Source organism: Rhinolophus ferrumequinum, chromosome 7 (assembly GCF_004115265.2).
Source record: "Rhinolophus ferrumequinum isolate MPI-CBG mRhiFer1 chromosome 7, mRhiFer1_v1.p, whole genome shotgun sequence".
Taxonomy (NCBI): Eukaryota; Metazoa; Chordata; class Mammalia; order Chiroptera; family Rhinolophidae; genus Rhinolophus; species Rhinolophus ferrumequinum.
In genome coordinates, this window is record NC_046290.1 from 58,560,767 (window position 1) to 58,586,350 (window position 25,584).

The window sequence follows — 25,584 nt, forward strand, 5'->3', positions numbered from 1 at the left end:
CATGTTGATAGATGAGACATCTTGGTAAGCCCTGAGACGGTGTCAATGGTAGCAGCATTTCATACATGGAAGCATATCAATCTCCAGTGTAGCCTAAGGATCTATTTTGTTAAGATTTAGCACTGATCATGTAGGGTGGACAGGATTAATATAACAAAAATGCCACAGAGTGCCTAACTAGCCTCTGAGAAATGCTGCCATATTGAGTGCTCAGAATCCATTTCTGGTGATAACAAATCAAGCTTTCAGCAGTGGCAGTAGCATGGTCAGGCTTGTTGAGAAGGAGCACATGTTGCTGGGCCCATGAACAGTCTCTGCCCTTGCTATCATGGACACACTCTTCATTGTACTAGTTTTAGAATGTCCCTCTAGTTTCTGAGAGTCTCTCTGCCGTGGAGGCTCTCATATACACATTAACATGAAACACAAAGATCTGCCTCTATTACACTCATTCCATAGATTAATCCATCCATCTCTCCCTCAGACTTCCTTAGACTTTCTCCTCTAATTTTGTTCCTTTACCCAAATATTTTGCCACGAGACAGGAATCTGCATATATCTGTATTTCAGTCCACTTATTCCTATACACAAAGTAAATAGGCAAGTTTCTGCTCACAGCTCCAGGCATTAGAGGATTTCTTTTTACTATTATTAATTAGTGTGGGGCCAAATATGGCAACTGTCCACTTTGGGATAGTCCTGTTCATTTGAGGCTAGTACTAACATACTGAATAATTTACAGGTGAAATTATACAATAATTTTTCCAAGTTGCTTAAAAGTAATCAGAGAGGTAGGGAAAATGTAGTTAGTAACTCAGCAGAGTTTAGACAAAACAACATTGACTATGAGTTGATAATCTTTAGATCTGAGAGATAGCTACAAAAGTGTGCCTTATGCCGTTCTTTCTACTTTCATATGTGGTTGTAATATTTCAGAGTGAAACATTTACAAAACCTCCTACTATACAAAGTTCTAGCAAGCATGCAGTGAAGCTGCTATATTCATGTTCGATGACATGGGAATAAATCATCATCTTACCAGTTGGTATATGAATTCTCTTGTAGGGGAAGACTTACTCTGCAGAGAAAATAAGACTCATATAAATAAAATGTTGTGTGCTTAGTGATGTGGTCACTTCTTTATGTCACCACAAACCTTTAGTAAAGCTATAAAAAATAGTCTTGATATGTTCATTTTTTCTGGGGAATCTGATGAATGGACTAAATTTGGAATTAAGGTTAGGGAGGTATCAAAATATAATCAGCAGGGCAGAAAAGGATGACAGCTGGCAAATGGATTGTACAACATGGCAGATAGTCTGCAATGATAGGCACCATCAATTCATTCCCTCTGTGTCAGTACTTGCTACTTTACAATCAAGAAGTAGAATCTATTTCTTCTCTCCTTGAATTTCGGCTAGCCTAGTGATTTACCTTGACCTACAGAATATGGCAGAAGTGGCACTGTACCAGTTCCAGTCCTAGACTTTGAGAGGTGTGGGAGCTTCTCCTATTCTCTCAGAGAAAATCAACAACATTGTAAGAAATCTGAAGTGCTTGAGACCACCACGTTGTCAGGAAGCCCAAACTAGTTAGGTAAAGAGTCCACATGGAAGAGAACCAGGGGACCATCCAACATCTGAGCCAGCGCCTAGCCATTGGACCAATATCGACAAAGGCCCCCAACATTATGCAACAGAAAGAAGAAGTTCTTGCTGTATTCTATCTCAATTCCTGTCACACAAAATCATGATTAAATAAAATAATTGCATTTTAAGCTTCTATTTTTGGGGACAGTTTGCTAAGCAAAAATCGATAACTAAATGTGTAATAATAAGAAAAGTAAATTATGGTACATTCAGTAGATAAAATTTTATGTATTTTTTTATGAATAATAGAAGTGAAAAAAACTACAGCAAATTCTTACAAAGTAATGATAGATGATAAATTGGTATATAAAATTATGTATGCACTCTGATGAAAATCAAATAAATATACCTATATATATATAATGGAAATAAATATAGGAATATTATATAAATGACAAGATATTTATGTTTACAATTGACATTAACTAAATTTACTAAATATATCATAAAATGAATTTATTTTTATTTCATAAATATGGAATCTCAAACACTATGTTCACTTACTTGTTTCATGCCCAGAGATTTGTAAACGCTTTGGGATTGTATGGTACCAGGATAGTAGGAAAAAACTGAACCTGGAAAATAAGCAGAAAAATGATTTACATTTTATTTCTGAATCATTCCTGGGCTGGGTAAAATATTCTATAACAAAGTGCCTGGCCTAAGGTAGACTTTAAATAAATATTGGTTGAAAAGAAGGGAAGAGAGGAAAATGAAAAAATTTAAACCTTGATTTCAAGGAGGAGACACCCTAATATAAAAATATACCTCAAGAAAGATACCCTAAGACTTAATACAGTAGTAGCTAATGAAAAATTTTGCAGTATAAGTTAATATGGGATATTCTCCTTTTATTCATAGTTGTATTACTAGCATTTGTTTTAAAATTAGTTCGTTGAACAATAGAAAATATTTTCCCATAGAAATGACCCAACAATGGTAGTATGCCAGAACGAGGTTTGGCCTTAGAAAGGAACCATGAGATTTCCTACTGGTTTCAAAACTTTCAGAGGGCCAAATAGTCAGCAAATCAAACTAATCACAAAGTCCTTAGTATATTTTCTGGCTTCATGGCGAGATTAGGTTTAAAAATTGGTTGGAGTTATTAAAGTATGTAACCCCAACAACATTTCTGACACTCTCAGAATCTCATAGATTTACTAGTTGACAAGTTATAATTGAATAAGACATTTTTTAAATTGATAAATACATGTGGAACACTTCCTCTAGAGAGTAACATAGTATATAACATTTAATTTTCATTTGATCAGTCAAAAATTAATTTAAAAATAACATTTCAGCCACATGGCTATTCAGCCAAGAACTGCATATTGATTAAACATGACTAGTCATTAGGGGTATCTAAGCTTATAGCTCTGAAAACAAATATCACTAAAAGTAAAATCAACTTGAAAAATGTAATTGAAATAGATTAAACATATATCTATATGCAATGAATCTACTATGGTATAAAATTCACATTCATTACAAAACTCATTTCTTTCATTTATAAACACATTGTTTTCTGAACTTGGGATCTCAAGGTGTTTAAAGGCTCAAATATAGGCCTTTTACTAGGTCCCTATCCTGGGTTCCACCCCTTACGTAAATTTAGGGAATTTAACTTTTCTGTGCATCACTTTTTCCATCTTTGATACATAGATGATATTAACTTCCTCCTAAGCTTGTTAGTAAGATAAAATATGAGCCGATGAGAGTGTTTAGAATAGTAAATACTATTCTGGGACTTAGTAAGTACTCAATAGATACTAACTTTAATAATATCCAGCCTTATTGAGTACAATCTTTTCATGAAGGGACATGAGAAAAGACAATCATAGTCTTTGATGAAGCAGATTTACCCACTTTCCAAAGACATTATCCTATGAGATACTGACTGCAATTATAATTTCTTTCGCCCCCTGGAGCATTACCTCCTGCTTTGATGTTGCTAATATTCCCAAACTTCTAGACAACTTGCATATCCAGTCTCTGGAGGACAATTTCTAATTGTTTGAAGCACCTGGAAAAAAAAAAAAAGCATTTAGAAATCTCTTTACTTAGCAGACCCAAACTGAAAATTTGAATTACACAAAGTGTTGCTAATTTGGAATATGATTTTCAAATACATAATATTTTTAAATAGTAATGTTTATGTGTGGATATTTTATTATATGTCAGTCAACTGGAAGAGGAGCACTAGAGAACAAAACATGTGGTGACTTTCCTAAGGTAACGCAAAACCTGGATAATTCCTGAATCCTTATATCCTTAAACATCTTGCCTGGTTCTGTGCTTGGGTATTTTACATTGGCCCACATTAAAAGGCTTAAGTTAACCTTGTTTCATCTGATGTGTGACCTAGCTTAGCAAACATCTCAAAAGTTTAGATTTTTTGATATAATCATTTACTAAGTATTATTATATTACTTTATTGGAAGATCAAGGCATCTAATTTTTTTTCTGATACTTGTATCTTCAAATCCCCAATTTCAGATGAGTGAAAGACTATTATTAAAACAAAAACAAGACAAAAGAGAGAATTGTAGAATTTCTTGAAGCCATTATCAAGAATATTCTGATTTGGTTGTATCCCTACTGTGTAGAACAATTAGGAGCTTGTTTCTAGAATTCCTACGGGGATTTTTTTTTTTTTAACCTAACAGAAAAACTACTTTGAGGATAAATTCATTTCAATTGAACATTAAATAACCTGGAAAGATCAAACTGCAAAAATACAAACTGCAAAAATAAAAATGCAAAGAGTACTAGAGCAGCACCTCTCTCCAGAATGGGCAAAGCAAGAATTGAGAGCATGATTTCTAAAATAATTCCTGTTTATTCTGAAGGCTGCTTAAAAACATTGTAGATTCACTAAATGTTTGTTTATAATCACAGTGATCTCAAATGTTTATAGAATGCTCTCTGGATATTCATATAAATGTGCATATGAACTGTCAATACATACCTAGCCTTAAAGACTACATTTTTATGTCAGAAACCACCCACACATAGTAAACCACCTTGGGCTACTGTGCATAGAAAAAACATATTTGGTTTTGTGTGGGAAAAATTACATATCCAGTTCTTTCATAAAATGATCTTATTGAATCCATTTCTGAGCAGGTAAAGAACCCCCCCGCCCCCTACAGGATGCTTTCCAAAGCTCAGATATTATACATTACTTTTGTTTTTTTCTTTCTCTTCCTTTGCAACTCCTCTCTCTCTATGGAATTATATTCTTCCCCCTCTTAAGTTTATGCCTAGAATGTAGTCCTTCAACTACTGTGAATGAGCATAGGGGATTAGTCTATCATATGCAATTAGTTGTGTTGAAAAAGTAGCTGAGAGTTTTTGATATCACAATGTCATCTTTCCTGTAAATTTCTCAAAGTCATCTTTCTATTTAATTGAGATTATGTCACTTTTCCTGAAAATAAAGTTCATTGAACATATGCCACGAATTTCATAAAAATAAAGGCTATCAGGAAACACCATGTTCTACTATGAAAATATTGGGATTTTATGTGCAACGATACCCAGTGAAATACTTAAATATTAGTGAATTTTTAATTTAAACTCCTGAAAGCAATTTATTTATTTACCTGTTTAACAACTTAACTGATTCGTTCAGTTACAAGACAACAAGAAAATATTTAATGAGAACTCTGATAAATGCTGATGATAAGAGAATTAAGAACAATTCTTGCCATGGAGAAAGTGGATACTTTGATAATTCATCTTAAAAATCTATCTTTTCTATTCCAATGAATAGTCTGTCTGGGTATGTATGGGTGTGAATGAGCATTTTTGTAAGTAAGACTCTAAACTATAGAACGTAAGTTTTCGTTTCAGACCTGGTTAAAAGTTCAGCTCTGCTAGGACTAGGCGTATGAATTTATGAAGATGGATAACCCCCAAAGCTCAATTTCTTCAATTTGTAAAGTGTAGACAATAGTGGCACCCTTAGTGCCCACCACTAGAAATATAGCCACTTCCCATGGCTCAAATAGAGATCTCAAATATAGGATAATGTTAGTGTCAATATGTATAAAATATTTCAAAATGTATTAATTAATATCTGGCTTCTTCTTAGGATGTAGAAAGCAGGAAGGAGTATTATTCCCACCCTACCAACAAGCAAAAGACAAAATGATAACTTTTCTTGCATCTATCACGTTGATAGATTGTATGGCAACCACTGCACCTGAAATCTAAAGAAATACGGTAGCTTCCAAGGAAACATGGGTCTCAAATACTGACTTACTGAGAGCAGAGCAGGGGAAGATGATAGGACAGGTAAGGAGAATTGAGCTAAAACATTTAACACATTGCTAAAGTGTAGGCTAGCATGAGAATATAAAACCCCTGGGAGCTAAAAACAGAGTGGAATCTACATCCACTCATATGCTCTTCCCCAGTAATTTCTACCAGGTCCTATGAGAGAGAATGGAAACAGAGAGTACTGTAGAAAGTTCACCTCATAGTGCAAGGGAGGGTGGAGAGAGCTATCACTATAAGAGAAGGCATAAACCCTTTCCAGATCCTTCTCAGGAGCCTAAAGTTGTGAGAAAGCCAACCTCTGTTACTTTAGGGTTCAGGTGTAGACCCAACGTGACTAGGGAAGGAGAAGTGGAGAATTCCTCCACTCCTGAGGGACAGTCAAGAGGCCATAGGGGTTCCAGATCATTAGAGGTCTCCTAGCACTGAGAGATGGGCAGAATACCTGACAAAACCTATTGCCAGGGACAAAGGGACTGATACAGTATAAAGACAGCCAAGAATCCTCCATCTTTCACCACTAAGTTAACAAGGATGGAGTAACAACAGCAGTACGGGCAAGAGCACGAAAAGTGACCCTCTCTGAGGTATAGGCACAGAGGGAAAGCCTAATTCGGATAGAGAAACATTGAAAAAACCCTCTTGTGAACTAGTCGCACCCCAAGAACAAGATCATGTTCAAGAAATCTGAAGTCAGTGGAATACTGAAGGTAATCAAAGCAATGACAAAAGGTAACCCAGCCAACTTTCTGATCAGATTCTCATTTTCAAACTAATAGCCAAGCAGAAGAAAGCTCATGCCTATTTCTAGGCTTAAATGCTATTGACAAATCCTAGAAAGCATATTGTCTGATCATGACAAAATTTAACTAGGAATTAATAAAAGTAAATATGAAAAATAATCACATATTTAAAAATTAAGCAACATACTTCTACATAACATGTGGGCTAAAAAGGAAGTATCAAGGGAGTTTTTAAAATATTCTAAATTGAATGGAAATAAAAACACAACATCAAAATTCTTGGAATGTAGCTAACTGAGTACTTCAAGAGAAATCTATAGTATTAATTGCTAACTTTAGAAAAAAACAAAACCTAAAATCAAAATTCCCATGTCAATAAACCAGAAAAAGAAGAGTAAATGAAAATACAAGTAAACAGAAGGAAAGAAATAATAAAGATAAAGGCATAAAGCAATGACATTTGAAAATAAAAAGCAATAGATAAAATCATTAAAACCAAAAGCTGGTTCTTTGAAAAAAAAAAAGGATAAATCTGTTAGATTTATCTAACAGATAAAAAACAGAGAGCAAACATAATATCACTAAACAATCCACAGATACTAAAATAATAAGGGTATCCTATGAACAACTTTATGCCCATAAATTTTGGTAACAGATGGAATGGACAACTTCCTCGAAATATACAAACCTCCTAAGCTCAGTCAAGAAAGACAGATAACCTGACTAATCTCATATCTACTAAATTAATTGAATTTGTAGTTAAAAACCTTTCAATAAAGAAAACCCTGGGTAGATTCACAGATGGCTTCACTGGCAAGCTCTACCAAACATTTAAGGAGGAAATAATGTAAATTCAATGCAAAATTTTCCATAAACTAGAAGAGAAGGGAATGTTTCCCAACATATTTTATGAGGCTGGCATTACCCCGAAACCAAAATCAAATGGTGCCATTACAAAAAAACAAACCTACAATCTAATATCCCTCATGAACTTAGATGCAAACATATTCAAAGAAACTGAATCTAGCAATATATTAAAATGTTAATACATCGTGATAAATCAAAGCAACCCCATCACACCAACAGAGAAAAAAAATACGATAATCTCAATCAATACAGAAGCATCTTTTAACAAAATACAATATCTATTCATGATAAAAAAAAAAAAAACTCAGCAAATTAGGAATAGAATGGGAACTTCCTCAGTCTATTAAAGGGCACGTAGATAAATAAAACTTACAGCTAACATCATACTTAATATGGAAAGTCACAAGTATAAAAAGAAACATAAAGTTGGGCAGCTCATATTATGACTTTAGGAGTTATTTTTAAGCGACAGTCATCAAAATAGCATTATATTGGCAAAAGAATAGAAATATAAATCAATTGTGAAGAATGGAGAGTCCAGAAATAAACCCATATGTAAATGATTAATAGATTTTTGGCAAAGTTGTAAAGACTATGGAGAATATGTGGTCTTTTCAACAAGTGATGCTGGAACTGTTGGACACCCATAACCAAAATAACCTCAAGTTACACCTTGCACCCTAAACAAAATTATTTAAAAAGGAATCGTAAACCTAAAATGTAAAACCTAAAACTATAAAACTTTTCAGTAAAACATAGGAGGAAATCTTTGTGAACGTGAGTTAGGCAACTGTTTCTTAAATATAACTCTATAAACATAAACCACGCATGAAAAAATTATGATAAAATGGATTTTACTAAAATTAAAAACTTTGCTCTTCAAAAGATAGGATTAAAATGAAAAGACAAGGCACAGATGGGAGAATCTATTCATAAAACAGTTATCTGATAATGGACTTGTGTCTGGAATGTATAAAGAACTCTCAAAACTCAATTATAAGAACACAGATCAATAAAACATGGGCAAGGTATTTCAACAGACACTTCACCGAAGAAGAAATAAAGTTGGCAAATAAGTATATTAAAAGATGTTCAACATAATTAGTGATAGGGAAATGCAAATTAAAACCAAAATGACTTTTAAAAAAAACCCAAAATGACTATATGATAGGAAGAATTCTAAGATGACACTCTAGTGAGCATACCCCTGCTGCTCTCCATGAATGTGGGTGGAACTTCTAACTAGAATGGAATAGCACACCTATAATTAGGTTACATTATAAGGCAAGATGAAGGGATTTTATAAATACATAGGATCTCTCATCAGTTGAGTATGAGTTAATCAAAAGGGAGATTATTTTGGTGGGCTTGATCTAATTAGATGAGCTCTAAAAACAAGGTTTAGTAGTCAGAAACAGAGGTAGTCAAAGAGACATGCTGCTGTTGGCTTCAAAGAAGAATTCAAGTGCTATGTTGTGAGAGCACCTGTGACTAGGAGACCTTAGGAGCTGAGTGTGACTTCAGGCCGACGGTCAGCAAGAAAACAGGGTCCTCAGTTCCACAATGCAGAAAACTGAACTCTGTCAATGATCTGAACGAGCTTGGAAGAGGACCCTGAGACTCAGAGGAAGTTGCAGCCCTACTGACACTTCGATTTCAGTCTGGTGAGTCTTTGAGCAGTGGAGCCGTGGACCTGTTAACCTGCACCTACCTAGTCTTCTGACCCACAGGAGCTTTGAGATAATAAATTCATATTGCTTTAAGGTGTTAACTTTGTGCTAATTTGTCATGCAGCAATAGAAACTAATATAAAAGACCACTACACACTTATAAGAATGATCAAACAAAACAAAAAGCTGACAATAGCAAGTGCTGTGTGCAGTGATGCAGAGCAACTGGAACTCATACATTACTGATGAGAATGAAAAATTATACAAATAGTTCACAGAACAATTTGGCAGTTTCTTATAAAGCTGTACGTATACACTCACCATATGACCCAGTAATCCACACTTTCACCTCAAGAGATGTGAAAATGTATGTTTACATAAGAACTCTTAGGTGAATATTTACAGCGGCTCTATTCATAATGCCCAAAACTGGAGACAATCTGAATGACCTGCAACTGGTGAAAGGTTAAACACGCTGTGGCACATCCATAAGAGGGACTCCTGCTCACCAATAAAAAGGAATGTATGCTTGATATATGCAATGGCATTGTTGGTTATCAACTGTTTATATTCAATGACTCAAAAGTATATATACTGTATGGTGCCATTAATTTTACATGTCAGAAAGGGCAAAATTAGAGAAAAATAAGACAGATCAGTGGTTGCTAGAGATTATGGTAATCAGAAATATTGACTACAAAGGGGCATGAGTAATTTTTGAGGGGGTGACAGAACAGTTCTATATCTTGATTAAAAAATTGCCATATATGTATGTCAAATATGCTTTTCTGAACCTACATAGTATATACTACTCCCAATTTTATGCTGTATGGCGTTTTATACAAGCAAAAGTGAGAATTTAGTATAAATAGATAGCACGTTAAACTTCTGGGGTTTTTGATCAAATTTGATGAAGTAGTAGATTAATCCATTCAAACAGAAAATTAGTCACTTGGTTATTAATTGATTAGCAACTGGTCTACTTAAAACCAGACTTACCATGCAGCATTAAATTTAAGAAGCACTGACATCCTTAGGAACACAAAATGTCCACTCAAAACCATCTACCTGATAGTGTTTGGCTGTTTTTCTTCTCCCTTACTTGGTCACATTTTTCCTCCACACTAATATTTTTCATTAGAATCGAACTATGTATAGTTTTCTTTAATCCTTGTTCCACTGATTAGTCTCTCCTCAAAACTAATTTTTAAAATAATGCTCAAAGCTTTTGAAATATGGAGTTCTTCAAATTGAATTTTCCTCATTTTGTCTCTTATTTATACTCTGTAAATATATATATATATATATATTCAAATTGAGACAGACCTTGAAACATAACGTATCTTTATATAGCTGTGATACACCCACTCAGAAGAAAACAATTCATGAACATGGAGTTTAAAATATATCATAAAATTCACGCTTCATGCTGTGCCAGTTTAACACAAACATGCCACATCCCTTGCATTAATAAGCATAGATGATGACTGATAGGAGAAGTTTATAAGATTGCAACTTAAAATCAGTTTACAGAGCAGAAAATAATTCGAGTAATGACGTTTAGCTACACGAAAGAACCATATCTGCACTTATTCACAGATGACCAGAATCTATAATGGATGCATTACACATATGAAGCAATAGGCAATTCTGCCATTTTACTTTCTCCTATCTTTCCCAAAGAACCATAATATCTTTTTAAAATATATTTTTGCCTTTAGAAGCTCATTGAAACAATAGTTGGCTGATATTCATGGGATGAGAAAACAATTTTGTTTAATTCTGACTCCCTAAAAAGGTCTCTCATCCATCACCAGTGATTTGTGGGATTATTCGAGTCAAGAAAAAAAACAAAACACACACACACAAAAAAAACAACAACAATATTTAGAAAACAATGAAACAATGTTAACATTATATGAATCTGAAACAAAATCACTTTGTAGATTATGAAATCTGGTAATACTGCTCCCTAACCAATCCTAAAAGAAGAATTTACGTATGGAAAAATAGGTGATAATCAGCATTTTGTGTCAGTGCTATTATATACACTATCATATAACAACCAAAATAATATGATATAACAAATTTTACTTAGTTTTTAGTCTCAGTTTTTCTCGCTAATTTCCCAATACAACTCACTAAATATTATTTTGAAGAGTCCACCAATTTTCACGGTGTCTCCAAAATTGAAACCAGGAACAAAGTTGTTTATTTTATCCCTATGTATCTTATATTGTAAAATACAATTCTTTTCAGAATTAATACAAAACGTTATGAAAGTTCTAGCATCTCTCAAAAACTTTAGCAAAGGCTGCAACACAGACGACAATGTACGGTGGTATTTGTGAGTGTAAAAATAACAGAATACGGATGATATTAGCACTGGAGGATTGTGAGACTCCCCATAAACTGAATGCATAGAGCAGAAGCTTGGAGTAGGATAATACAAATCCCCTAGGAATTCACAAATTCCTTGGAAGCACATTGGATTTCCACAGACACATGTAGGGACAGGCTAACAGGAGCATGGCGATGTGCACTGACTTTGGAGTTACTGGCGTAATGAAGGTAATTCTCCTGACTAGTACCCAGATTGCACAGAAACAGCTGCAATATGAAATTCTTTAGTGCTTGTGTAACTTATATAAAGTTCCTCATATGTGCAATATTATTCAGTAATATAGCATATTTATAAATTCTTTAGTAACATGTCTCAATTTCTGTCCAAAAAAGTAGAGAATTATCTTAATTAGGATCATACAATTTATTAGAAGAACACAGAGGAAATTAGGAACATTTTTGCAGACAACATTTTGGAAGAGATGATTTTGGAGCAAACTTAGGCTCAGTAGGTGAATATTTCAGAAGGTTGATACAGGGATACTGCTTTGTGGCCATATTTGTTTACTACAATATTTCTATTGGATTCACAACCATCAGTGTGTTCCCTCTGTTTCTCCACTTGGTCAATCTTATTATGCTTTACACCCTGGCTTCAGTGATATTATTATAAAAGACTTGCCCACCCCAAATGCTCAAAGATTATTGAGCATTTTTTTAACTAATTGCATTTTTTTCAGGCTGCTAGCCCACTGAAATGACTCTTTCTGCCTAGTGACAATCTCTGTAAAGACTTTTTTGATCCCTCATAATTAGAAGATATCTATATATCTATACCTAGATATAGATATAGACATGTATACAGATATATTCTTAGCACAGGTATATTATTTTAAGAATTCAATGACTATGTGTTGAATGAATGAATGAATGAATGAATAAGTGGTAAAATTAATAAATATTAGAATGAATGGGTATTCTTGGTCAATATGTTGATTTACAATGAGAAAGCTCCTCTGTTTTCTTTAGCTGTCATCTCGTCAGTACTCATGGCTGGCTCCTGAACATTAATTGTTACACAAGTAATACCAGACTTTAAAATCCATGAACTGACCCTTATTGGCACTGACATTTTCATCCTTTGATCCCTCACCACTTTGCTGTTTAACAGTGGCCAAGAGTTTCAAAGTTTGGACTGAATGGTGGTTGATCCTTTATACACACAGAGTTGGTCCGTGTCCTAAAGGTACAAATCTGGCTTTTCGTTGCAGGGCATATTCCATGTTTAGCTTACAAGATCCCATAACACTGAGTACAGTTCAGTACCACTTTTTTTTTTAAAATTCTTTTAAAGAATTAAATTATTTTAATGCTTTTATTAGTCATTTTAGCAAGTCTTATGGGTTGTTTATGACATGCCTAAAAATATTGAGACCTACTTTAATAATTTAGTAACTAATATACATATACATACATATATATGTATATATATACACATATATATACTATTTTGTTTACAAAGGCATTCTAATAGCTATGCCAATTTTTAAATAATTACTATTGCCAGTCTGTAGTTTAAATCTTTACTGATATCAACTCATTTTACTTTTCATCACAAATCTATTAATATTCCCATTTAACAGATGTGGACTATGAAGGACAGAGAGATTAAGAAACTTGACCAAGGTCACAGGCTAGTATGTGGCAGAGCCTCAATTTGAAATCAGAGAACCTGACTCCAAAACCTACACTCTTCATCACTTCCCAATTCGAAACAAGCATACCAAAAATTAGCTTTACTTTTCAGAGTAGTTCTCTATGGAGGTAAGACTTATTTAAATGATTCTGTGTTTTCCATAACAGTAAGTGCATTTGGTCTTTAGGAATTGTCTGCAGAAGTGGTTTGTTGGTCACAAAAGCATTATAATATGTAGACTCTACTATAATATAACCCTCATTCTCCTCCTTAACTCCGGTTTTCAGCCAATAGCCAACAGACGTCCCGTGAGAGTGACTGGGCTGGAACTTGGGGCCAGCAGTATCCCTTCCGCCTAATCCCCCCAGAGGAAGTGATGAAAGGCCACTCTGAGAGCAGAGCCTGGAGATTCTGAAGCAGAGTCCTTCCGGAAGCAAGCTTAGAAGGCAAGTTTGCATATTGCTCCTGCTCTTTCTATGTGTGATAAATTGATAAGCCAGCAGCACTTGACTATAAATCATTACATCATGTCACCTTGAACTGAGAATCTCTGTTCTGTGGAGTCTGTTGATAGTTACAGTGAATGGGTATCTGTGGTGGTACCTGCTCAGTATCTTTATCGCAGTAATAACATATTAGGGAACATACTTCACCCTCATTTATAATTTCCTATGTTATGATGGCCTGACTTCTATAGTTCAGGGTTGCACATGTGACCCAGGGTTCATCTGTGACAGTCAAAACTGGAAATTTTAGGACAATTGTTGGGGAAAGAGCCTGCCAGAGTAGAAGACCAAAACAGAGTTCAGAGACAAAAAGATTCCGATTGCTTACATCACCTTTTGACCTCCTAAATCCTTATGTTCCTAAAGCGAATTAAATGCACTGGAGTTTTCAGTTAAATGTATTGATATATCAATTAGGCAGATTAAAATAGTTTTTGCATACCAAAATACTTACGACTAACAAATAATTGACAGCACACATAAGCCAATCAGGTGATGTTCACTCAAATTGATTATTAATTTGGCTGGACAAACCTTAGCTAATATACTTTTCCTAAATATCTGCCAAACATATATCAAGCCTCCTGTACTCATACAGCACAAGGACATTGGTCTTTCAGTTTTCAGAGGAATGTTATAAAGTGAGAAAGTTCTTCTTCATTCACTACAAATACTGGTTAGATATTTACTATGAATTTGCCGAAGTATTTGGCATGCGGATACAATAGTGAGCATAATCAAACCCATTTTACGGCTTAATTGAAGCCACAGATTTACAGCAAGGTGAACACCAAGTATACAATCACCCAAACAAGTGTAAAATCACAAATGCTAAAGAACTTCCACATGATGGTCTGATGGCCTATAAAAATAATAGAGGCATTAGACCTTATCAGGGAGGTCAGGAAAGACTTTTCTGGGTAAATGACACCTTTTTATGGGTCAGGCATGAGTTGAGTCCCCTGTGCAGCCACCCGCCACTTCTCTTTCCGTCATCCTCATGCGCATTTGACACAACCTCCACCTCCTTCTCCCCCTCTAGAAAAGCACAGTGGTGCCCTCTGGAGAAGGGACTTGGAAAACCCTCCAGTACAGTCCCAGGGAGTGATCTCTCGAATATTTGGGCAGGAAATTCTGGAGTCCTGAGTACTTGTGATGTCATCTAATTGAGGAGTTGATGTTCCAACCAAGCTTGGGCCCTGAGTCTACCCAATGGACTCTGTCTAGCTTGGGAGGGGGACCGTGGAAGGAGGGTCATAGTGTGGGTCTCCAAAGAAGAGGACTCTGAGCAGGAGACACATGTGACTAAGTCCAAGGGAAGAATGAGCTTTGAAAGCAAAGATTGTACTCATTAGTGAGACAGAAGTGCAGAGGAGATGGGTGGGAGCAAAGGATGAGAAAACAGCATGGACCAGCATGTTAGTGAGAAAACACGTTCTTCATTATTAGAAGGCTAGCCTGTACTTCAAGTTTATATTTTTAAACATCTTAAACTACTTGTTTATGTTTTATAAACATCATAAATATGCATATGAAGGATGCAAAAAAATAGTAGTAAATGCCACTGAATATAGGTGGACTAAAATTGCTGCATACTGTAATTTACACACCAAGTTATTGTCTCAAAATAAACCAATCTCAAAACTATACACACACACAGATGCACAACAAATATAATATCCCCTCCACATACAAAAAAAAGTCTTGGTTTGTTTTGAAAGAAATGATATATTCTGTATAGCTTACAGCTACCTAATCACTCTGGGACTGGTTTAGCTGAGTGACAGTCACTGAATATGTCCATAGCCTGTATGGTGACAGGAGCAATTTACCTGCACTTTTCTTCTTTAATTAAATAGTAATCAGTGAGTGGTAATTTAGACACCCATATATATGGGTGTGTGAGAAAGTATGACAGCATGATATGCTAAACTCTCAGTGTTAATCATATTTAAGGCTCTAGCTAAATTTCTAGGTTTCAAGGCACTTAAGTCTGTTGTTGAACTTGAAAGAATTTATAGCTCTAAGGCATGCACCAATTTATTAAAGGGATACATTAAACCCATAGACATATAGGTGATTCCGTATATAAAGATTACTTTGTCCTAAGTAATGATCTCTCTACAATATTTTCTATTTTGACTCTGAATGCTACAATAGTAGCAAGTTGGCTATGAAATGGTTTGCTCCTCTTAACCAATTTTATCAGTTACTGTTATTAAGAATAGACATCTTTCTTTAAAAAAATAGTTGAAAGTGCACAGTCTGCAGAACACTTTGAAAATGAAACCTTAGAACAAGTCTTTTTTCACTATAAACTAGATAAAGTTCTAACTGGATGAGATTTTATCTGATTTTCATTAGAAAATGTGTATATTTATCAGCCATTATCATAACATCAAGTTTATAAAACTTTGTCATTTAAGTAATTTAAATTATAAGTTCCAGTTTCTTCCTCTTATGTAAATAGCCTTAAAATTGTTTTGGAGCAGAAGCTCTCCAAATATGGTCTTAGCCTAGAGGTGTTTTTTTTTTTTTTTTTTTTTTTTTTTAACAGAAAGATTCTTTTTTTTTTCTTCGTTATATTAACTCTCAAATGTAAAATCCATGAAAACCCAGTGAAAAGAGAATCTGAGAAATTCTTTCATTTTGATAAATCCGAAATGTTGGAACTCTCAAGTTTAAAATTTTCCCTGGGGCACTGTAAGAAAACTGACAGGAGATAAGTTTTAAAAGAATGTTATAACATTTAGAAGTTATAAATAAATTAAACAACATAGGTCATTGCATAAATGAGTATTAACTATTTCTATTAGGCTTGAAATTTTCATGACCTACATTTCTTCATATTATATTATGCGGTCTATATTCATTCCCAGAGCATTTTTTTTTTTTTTTTTGAGAGCTACTAGAACTGTGTAGAAAAGAGCTGAAACAAGAAAAGGTTAATGGGAGTGAGAGTGAAGGCCTATGCTCCTGCCACCTTTCATTCATGACCCATTTTAAGGCAGGGGCTCCTCCTTCTAGGACTGACAGGCACCTTGCATCACTCAAAAATGAAGCCACATTCAATTAAAGTAAGAATGAGACATTTCATTTATGGCAAAGGACGCCAAACCCTTTGAGGTGTAAACTGTATGTGTATTTCTCCATCCTAAGTAATGGTAACACAGATGACGCAGTTTCCAGCTACCAACCCGCCAAAAATGGCACTATTTTCCATTCCTTTTATATAGCTTATTTAAAGGGTGTTTTTGCTCTACAAAATTGTCCATGGTATTCACCTTCAGATTAAATTCTAAACTGATTTTTGTAAAACTTTCAAATTAAGAGCCAGGTAACAGCCAAATAACTCAAATTGCCATGTGTCCTACACTTAACTAAAACATTCCAGGGCAAGTGGGTCTTTAAGCCAGGAAAGCTATACAAATAATGATTATATTTATTTTAATCTCCGTGTCCTTCCTTGGGGTGAGAAAGGGCTGGAACGTTTTGGGTACATATTTGTTGAATGGACGATGGAATAATCATTGGCTCTTTTCAAGACAGCAACTAATAAATCCTATGGCAAAGAACAAAGCAGAGCCAAAGTATGCAAAGTGTAATGTTCAAAGTTCCAGAATGTCAACTGACTGAAACTTAAGTAAGTCATCTACTAACACTCACAGACTGTGTGTCTTCCCCTCTGCTCCTGACGACTCCCAATTTCATATCATTTGCAAATTCAATTAGCCTGCTCTTTATTCCTGTCACATAACCCATCTGATCTCCTCTGTCTTTCAGCTCCATTTCACCCTTCTACCTCCACAGACTCTCCTAGGAACAGAGGAATACTTTTTTTAAGTCCTATTCATCTCTGCTTCCTATTTTCTCTGCTGTGCTCCAGCAGAGAAGGAGAAGAATTATGAGAACAAATAGTTATGTACATTTTGGTAAATGAATAGAAAATTTCTGGAGTGATTCTTATCTTTCTAATTATTACCTAATCTATTCAATAATCCAGTAAATGTATACATGATTATACATTTTACACAATATTTCTACGTGTATTTATTATGTGTTATTATTATCTACAAATGGCCTACCACTTATAATTGCCATGTGGAGAATTTGATGTTACATGCTTGTGACATCAAATTCATATTGTGTATCTCAGTGTGCATGGCAAAAATAAATTTGTCTTGGCTACTAAGCTACCTGTGTGGTTATAGGCACAAATATTATCGTTAAATAAAAAAGTATTTATATGTCAGCATTGACCTTTTAATTAAATGGATATGGCCAGAGTCAATCATCTATTGACATGTATTTACATAGCAAGTAATTATAGGGTAAAGAGATTATTTCAGTTATAAAATCAGAGGGCAAGTCATACAAACTTTAGAAATAGAGTAGCCAAGAAATCTGTAAGAACATGTAATTGCTGTTTTTAACTGGCGTTTACCAAGGAAAACTAAATTCTTACGGTAAGTAATATTGTCAAGTGACTTGTAATTGAGGACATTAGTATGGTTTTCATTTTCTTAATGATTAGGAGCTTGAAATCCCTAAAAATATTTACATTTTTACTAATATGTGAAAGAATTTCATAACATATTGGCCTACATTTTTTGTACAGCTACTCTGCTCTATTGTTAGGAAGCTAGGGTACTTCAAAGCTGCCGGGGAGGCAGTGGAAGGGGGGGTCATTTTGCTCATCCTAATTTTAGCCCCAAAGGAAGTACTTTATACCTTTAAATGCCATAGAAATAGTAGTTCTTGAGAATTCTATGTCCAGTATTGACGAAAGACAGTGAGTGATAGTACTATGAAATCATCACAACATAATTTCTGACAATTTGAAATTTGGAAACATACAGTTTTTAACATATTGTACCTTTATATAAAGGTATCTGGATCCAGAGATTGGATCAAAACTCAGAAGAAAACACTACCCTTATTCTGTCCCACGCTCCCTGTCTCTAACCTCACCTAAATAGTTACAAACACTATTCAGTTTTCCTAGTCTCTAAATTCTGAACCTCTTATGCTTACTAAGGTACAAATTAGGACCTATTGCTATGAATATGATAATTAAAAAAATTTTTGAACACATTTGCCTAAGTTATTTACTCAAGCTACCCCTCAGGTATTTATGTAATAATGGATGGCTGTTTCCAATGTCCTATTGTTAACATAGATTTTCAGTGGACTGTGAATTCAGTCCAGTGTAGGTCTACAAGACAGATGCTTTATGTCAAATGAAGACAAATGCTCCAGATTAACTCCCTGCTGAAGCATGGTAATTTGTATGTCTTTTTGGCTTAAATATTGCTGAAATTTGAGGGTGAGTGTTAACAAATCTGGGCATCAAATGAGAAAGTCCTATTGAACCAGGAGACTGGGAAGACGAGAACAGTACAAATGGAAATGAAAAGGAAGCTTCAAACTGAAAACATGCCTTTTTAAGCTACTATCACTAAATGATGGTTAAAGTGTGTATATACATGTAATTGTTTAAATAATGCCACATTTTACCTGTCATTTGGAGAGGTAGAAGAGGCTCTAGTTAACACAAGTAAACAAATTGAAATAATTGTAGCTCAAGATGGAAGCATGGTCAATGAGAATTCTAAACAGAAAACTTTCTATGATCAGATTTCCTAAGTCTACTGACACTCTGACACTTCCAAGAACTAAATAACAACAACCACAAGAGATGGAACAAATAATTTTGAGCACTTGCTAAGTGCCAGACAAATTTAGGGTACTTCAAATCTTTTAACTCATTAACCCTATTATACAAAAGGGGAAACTAAAGCATAGAGATACAATTTTCAATTTTGGGGACTCTTATCCTTATGCTAAATTTCAGGGTGTTTCTGCTTCTAGCATTTTCAGTTTCACTTTGGCCCTTGCAATATCTTTTTCTTGTTTTCATTTTGTTTATTCTAGAAAGCCAATTTGCAGAAAATAAAGTTTGGTATTAATCTGGTTTCACACACTAAGGAAAAGGCTAAGAGAAAATATGCATTTAGCTATAAAAATATACACATACAATACATTGTTAAAAGTAACAGTGCCCTCCCTTTTTTTCCATCTTCTTTGCTTAAACACTCCTCATAAAAATGGTATTTCTTGGCAAGAGAAACCATTTTTCCTTTATGTCAGAGTCACTGTTAAGTTCACATTTGTGTTCGCAAGTTCTGTTTCCAACTTTCCACTCCAGTTCTATCCCCCACAGCAAGAAGAAAATCACGGAATTTGCATATTGTGCTTATGAAGTAAAGTAGCTGCCTCAAAGAGATTCACCGAGGGGTTAGAAATCATGAATATACACATACATTGTCGCAGAACCTAAATCCAACATATTTGTCCTCTACTTTTGTATATTTCTCTGCTTTCAATTAAGACACCTTATTAAATAGCATTCAAACATGTGAAAGCAAAGACAGAGTCTGACAGAATTTCAACAGGTTCTGTGTATTCATACTGTATGTCACCTCTTAATTAGCAACCAAAATGCAATGAACAGATTGTACAGTTTACCATCCTAGCTCAGCTCCTACACTTGCTATTTGTGCATATACAGCATATTTAAAGAGATCACCCCCCACCCCCCGCCCGCCATCCAGTGGGATTTTCATACTTGCTCCATCCGTAGAGCACAACCACCCTCAACTTAAATGCCACTTCATGGATGCCTTAGCCTGCAGCAGCAGCTGGCATTACCAAGCAGTTGAAAGGACATTTTAATCTCCTGTTTAATGCATTTTTCTCCACCTGGGATAAGAAGCCAAAATTGCTGTTAGCAAAAAATGCCTTAGTCATTAACTGAAAGTGCCTTTTTTAAAAGTGTTCCATTACTCCCCTACTGGGAAATTTCAGACTTTATTAGCATTTTTTGAATTTGTATTAGTAGTACCTGAGTGGTAAAATGCTAACAGATGAACACTTAGCTATTTCCCACAGATTTTGCTTTTGGGCTCTTCTTGTACAGGAGCAAAAAAAAAAAAAAAAAAAAAAAAAGGAAGAGAAAGGAGTCAATATATTACATCCTCATGTAACTCTCCAGGACTAACGTCCACAGTCAGAGGAATCATCTTAATTTTCTATTATTCTATTCCTGCAGAATCTCAAAGAATGAATTTAGGGACTCTTTTTTTTTTTTTTTTTTTAACTTAAGGGCAACTAAGAGGATAATAAACGTTCTTTAACTGCAAGTCTTGTGTATTTAAATCACATGCATGCTGGGGTGGTATTACCTTGCTTTGGTGATCAGACTGCATTGAATTCTGGCTGTAAGAAAATAGAAATTCTCCCATTGAAACACTTGCTGTTAGTGAAAGGTTTGGTCTGTCATTTCGGCACAAGAGAACTAACTTTGAGAAATAAGAACCATTCAAGCAATGATTTAAATCAAACATAATTTAGATGGAGATTCAGTCACATTTTTGTTTCTTTTATTTTGTTTCTGCCAAACAGCCACTTGAATTTTAGAAAATTTCTGAAATATCAGGTAAGTCTGATACAGTTGTGATTTGGTTTGGTTTAGTTTCTGTAAGGACTGCACTTCATTATGGGCTAAAACAAACAAACAAACAAACAAATAAATGTAATATAGCCACTTGGGTCCCAGATTGAAAATGCATTGAAATCTACCAAAATACTTGACTGTCTAGTAAAAACTAAAGAAGAAAAATAGAAGGTCAAAACATTTTTGAAAGTAATGTAGCCAGTATTGAGTTGAGCAATATAGTGTCATCTTATATAACTGTCCCAGAGACCCTCTTTCTACCTCAAGTTTCACTTCTGCTATTTCCTGGCTCGGTAACAGAGTAAGCCAGCCTCTCCTGAAATGCAGAAACTATGGTTTCCTTAAGGTAGAAATGAAAATGGAGTCCTTTTCTAATAAACCGTGAAGGCAGCAAGGATAAAGAAAGACTACTGGATTTAACAGGGATTAAGGCTAACAAGGCACAAGTCCCCCAGGATGTGTTTTCTGGAGAAAGATGGGACAATAGGGCACTAGACCTGACTTCGAGAACAGAGAAGAAATATAATGGGAAGAGAAAGGATTAGGCATTTTCTAAAATTGCTCCTTATTATTGGAATACTCTGAAATCATAATTAAAATAACACTGAAAGTCACAAAATAGGAGCCTTCCAGTGGCGTGGCATACATATTCCATATCAATGAACTGTATCCTCATTACATCCCTGACTCTAAGCCTTACCAAAAATAAGTAGCTCAGATGTGGTGAACAACTGCAAATGTCCCGTTCGTCTGGCTTATGAGAACATATAGGCATGTATGTGGATAAATAGATAGACAGATAGATGATAGATAGATAGACAGATAGAAATTCAGATTCGATTGAGGTGTAAATCTTCCCAAAGCAGTCTCCTGAGTGAATCATCAGCAAATTTGACTGCATCTGTTATGCAATATGGCTTCATTGTGCATTATTCAAAATTTTAATAGAGACTTTGAGAGCATGCAATTATGACTTCTCTTTTATAATCTAATTAAAAAGCTTCTATAGTTAGAAGACCACAAACACATTGTGGCCTTTGGAGTGGAAGTCAATGGAATACTTTTGCATACACTCCAAAGGCATCCTCAAATTTGATACTCAACTACATGGTTGTTTTCCAAGTTTTTAACTCATAAATTCCTTTCCCAGAAGCACATAATTTTGAGACAACCTCTTATTATTTTTTAAAATCTCTTTATACTTTGATGTATATATGGAATGTGACAAAAATACTGTTTTAAGTAGATTTTTAACAAATTTGTATTAGCATGTTAGAAAAGATTGTATTATAAAATTGATTTTAATATTCTGGCAAATTTTATAGTATGTAAAGACAAAACTTGACCTTTCCCACTTAAGTTATTCATAGTATTTAATTTACTTTAACTTAGTTTTGTTATGAAAAAGTCTGATTTTTAAACAAATTTATAAAATGACATCACATTTGAATTGGCAGCCTGCTAGCATGTAGATTGAAATATAACATTTAAAAAATCAAAACAGAAAAAAGAATTAGCTGAAGTAATATTTTGAATTTTCATATTTTTTCCTTAAAAACTTTTAAAAATATAATTTTTGTGTTCTTTTCCCTCTAAATTCTGACTTAAAAAGAGCTTAGGCAATGTGTAAACCCATGCCCACAAATGACACATAATCCATATAGAGAATCCTGATCTCATTACCTAAAAATACAAATCAGACATATTTATCACTATGTATTTTTCTTTTGACATTGGCTTTTGCAGGACTACAGACATCTTGATTCTGATTAAGATAAAAACAATTTAGGGTTGTGATCATATGAAAGCAACTGAAGAACCATCTTTAGATAATTTTATAGATTTATTTTCCCCATATTCATCTTTGTTCATTTATGTTTTCTGTCTTTTATCAACATTACATTATTGGTAAAAACAGAAATAGTATGTGACTAGGAATAAAAATCTGGAATTGTATAATGGTCAGCCATCATAGTTTCCAGGGATTTTGGTGATTAACAAATTGAATGACTGTGTTATGATACCACTCGTCACTTAGTTGATACACTCTAGGATCTGCTCAGACTACTTCATTTCAGAGGCAGAAAATATTTAAATAATAGTTATCAATTTAAAACTTTAAATGAAAACAAATATCATTATCACTATTAAAACTGTATCCCCATATTTGTGTTATGCTAACATTACTGAAAATTTCTGAGATCTTAAGTTCAAGAAACTTAAAATCCCTTAAAAGATATTAGAGTCTACTATGCTCTATCATCCCTAGGGTCACATTCCGGGCAGAATATAAGACGGGGTGCACCACAGAATTCTCTCTCAGGAGCATTCTCTAATTCCTGTATTCAACAGATACATCTTGAGTTCCTTTATGTATTAAGCCAGACAAAAGGCTAGGATTTGAAGAGACAAAGAAGCCAGACTCCTCGTTTTCAAGCAACTCAGTAGTTAATTAGAGCATCAACACATAAACAAATAAGAATAATACCATTTTACTAAGTGCTGTAACAGAAGTAGTAACTATTGGATGAAGAGGATGAAGGCAAAAGGTATAAAGAAATGGTAAACTGTGCAGGGGAAAAATTAAGAACATTTTCACAAAAGAAATCACACTTGATATATAACTCCAAGTATAAGCCGAAGTTCCCTGGGCAACATCCATCTGGGAAAGGACGTTTCAGCACAGAGAATGACATAACGCAAAGCAGAGCACGGCCATTTCAGAAGTTCTCTGAGTAAGCCTACAATTGAAATATAACGTTTTCTTAAAACCAAAAGAGACAAAAATTCTTAGCTGAACTAATATTTTGTATTTATGTGCAGAAGTAAAAGCAAACAATTGGAAAAGGTTGTGAAAGACAAGGTCTACCAGACAAAGAATTTGGATTTTACATATAGGTAATGGGGAGATATTAAAGGAATTTTAGCACTGGAATAAAATGACGAGATGTGTTTCAGAAAGATGATTTCTGACAAGTAGTGATCTTTTTCCCCTTTATATCTGCCTTTCCTCTAACCCTTCCGTCACCAATACCTGATGAGTGAAGAGTGAAATTACAGGATATTGATAATATTCAATCTAGTTATGTGGTTATTTGGAGGGAAAAAAATAGATTTGAATGAATTTAAACACAATAGATTTTTTTAACTTATATATTCAGTGAACAGTTGGAGTATTATTGCTGATATTTTTTGAGATGCTTAGCCAATACTCATTTATATAATTTTATTTGCTTTTCAACTAATCACAGCTCACAGCTATCTCCCAAGTGTCAAAAAATGTAGTTATATTCAACCTGTATAATGTTAAGGAATACAAATTCTGTGACAATTAAGTTCGTGAACTTGTTGCGACAATGTTGCTAACCATTATTGATATCAGAGGGATTATTCATTATGAATTTGTACCAACTGGCCAAACGGTGAACCAAGTTTACTATTTGGAAGTGCTGAAAAGGCTGCATGAAAAAGTTAGATGACCTAAATTTTTCACAAAATTCATGACTCTTGCATCACAACAATGCACCAGCTCACACAGCACTGTCTGTAAGGGAGTTTTTAGCCAGTCAACAAATAATTATACTGGAACACTCTTCCTGCTCACCTGATCTGGCCTCCAATGACTTCTTTCTTTACCTGAAGATAAAGGAAATATTGAAAGAAAGATATTTTGATGACATTCAGGACATCAAGGGTAATATGATGACAGCTCTGACGGCCATTCCAGAAAAAGAGTTTCAAAATTGTTTTGAAGGGTGGACTAGGCACTGGCATCAGTGCATAGCTTCCCAAGGGGAGTACTTCGAAGGTGACCATAGTGATATTCAACAATGAGGTATGCAGAAGTTTTTCTAGGATGAGTTTGTGAACTTAATTGTCGGACCTCATATTCACCATTTTGGAGTTTCCTAAAAACTTATCTATTTGAAATTATAACCTAAGAAACAATTTTTTTCTAACGAATCCACAACATTATAGATCTAACTTTAGAAATAAAAATACAGCGCACCTATTCATTATATATACGTATATGTATTAGATATGTATGTATATCCCATTTTTTTAAACTTTTAATTCATTCATGTAAACAAACATTGATGTTTGGTTTCTGTGGACCCACGGAGACATGGAGGGTCATGCTAGCCTGTGCCAAGCAGAACACTTTGGTGTTTGAGGCACACTGTTTTAACAGAAAATCTTAACTATGAATCAAGGTCATAACGAAATATTCAAACCCCTATGGTTTTCCTCCCTTGTAGTGGACATTTATTGAGTTATGTCAGGAACTGTTATGTGCATTCCATGCAGTATGT

General features: G+C 34.5%; 1 long non-coding RNA gene across 1 annotated transcript in view; it reads right to left on the bottom strand.

Moving 5' to 3' along the window:
• Positions 1-2,166: 2,166 nt before the first annotated feature.
• Positions 2,167-25,584, bottom strand: part of LOC117024547 (uncharacterized) — a 37,607-nt gene continuing 14,189 nt past the window's right edge. Inside the window, exons 2-3 of the long non-coding RNA XR_004423482.1 lie at positions 3,584-3,672; positions 2,167-2,224 (exon numbers count right to left, since the gene is read on the bottom strand). This is a non-coding gene — a long non-coding RNA (uncharacterized LOC117024547). The remainder of the gene's footprint in view (positions 2,225-3,583; positions 3,673-25,584) is intronic.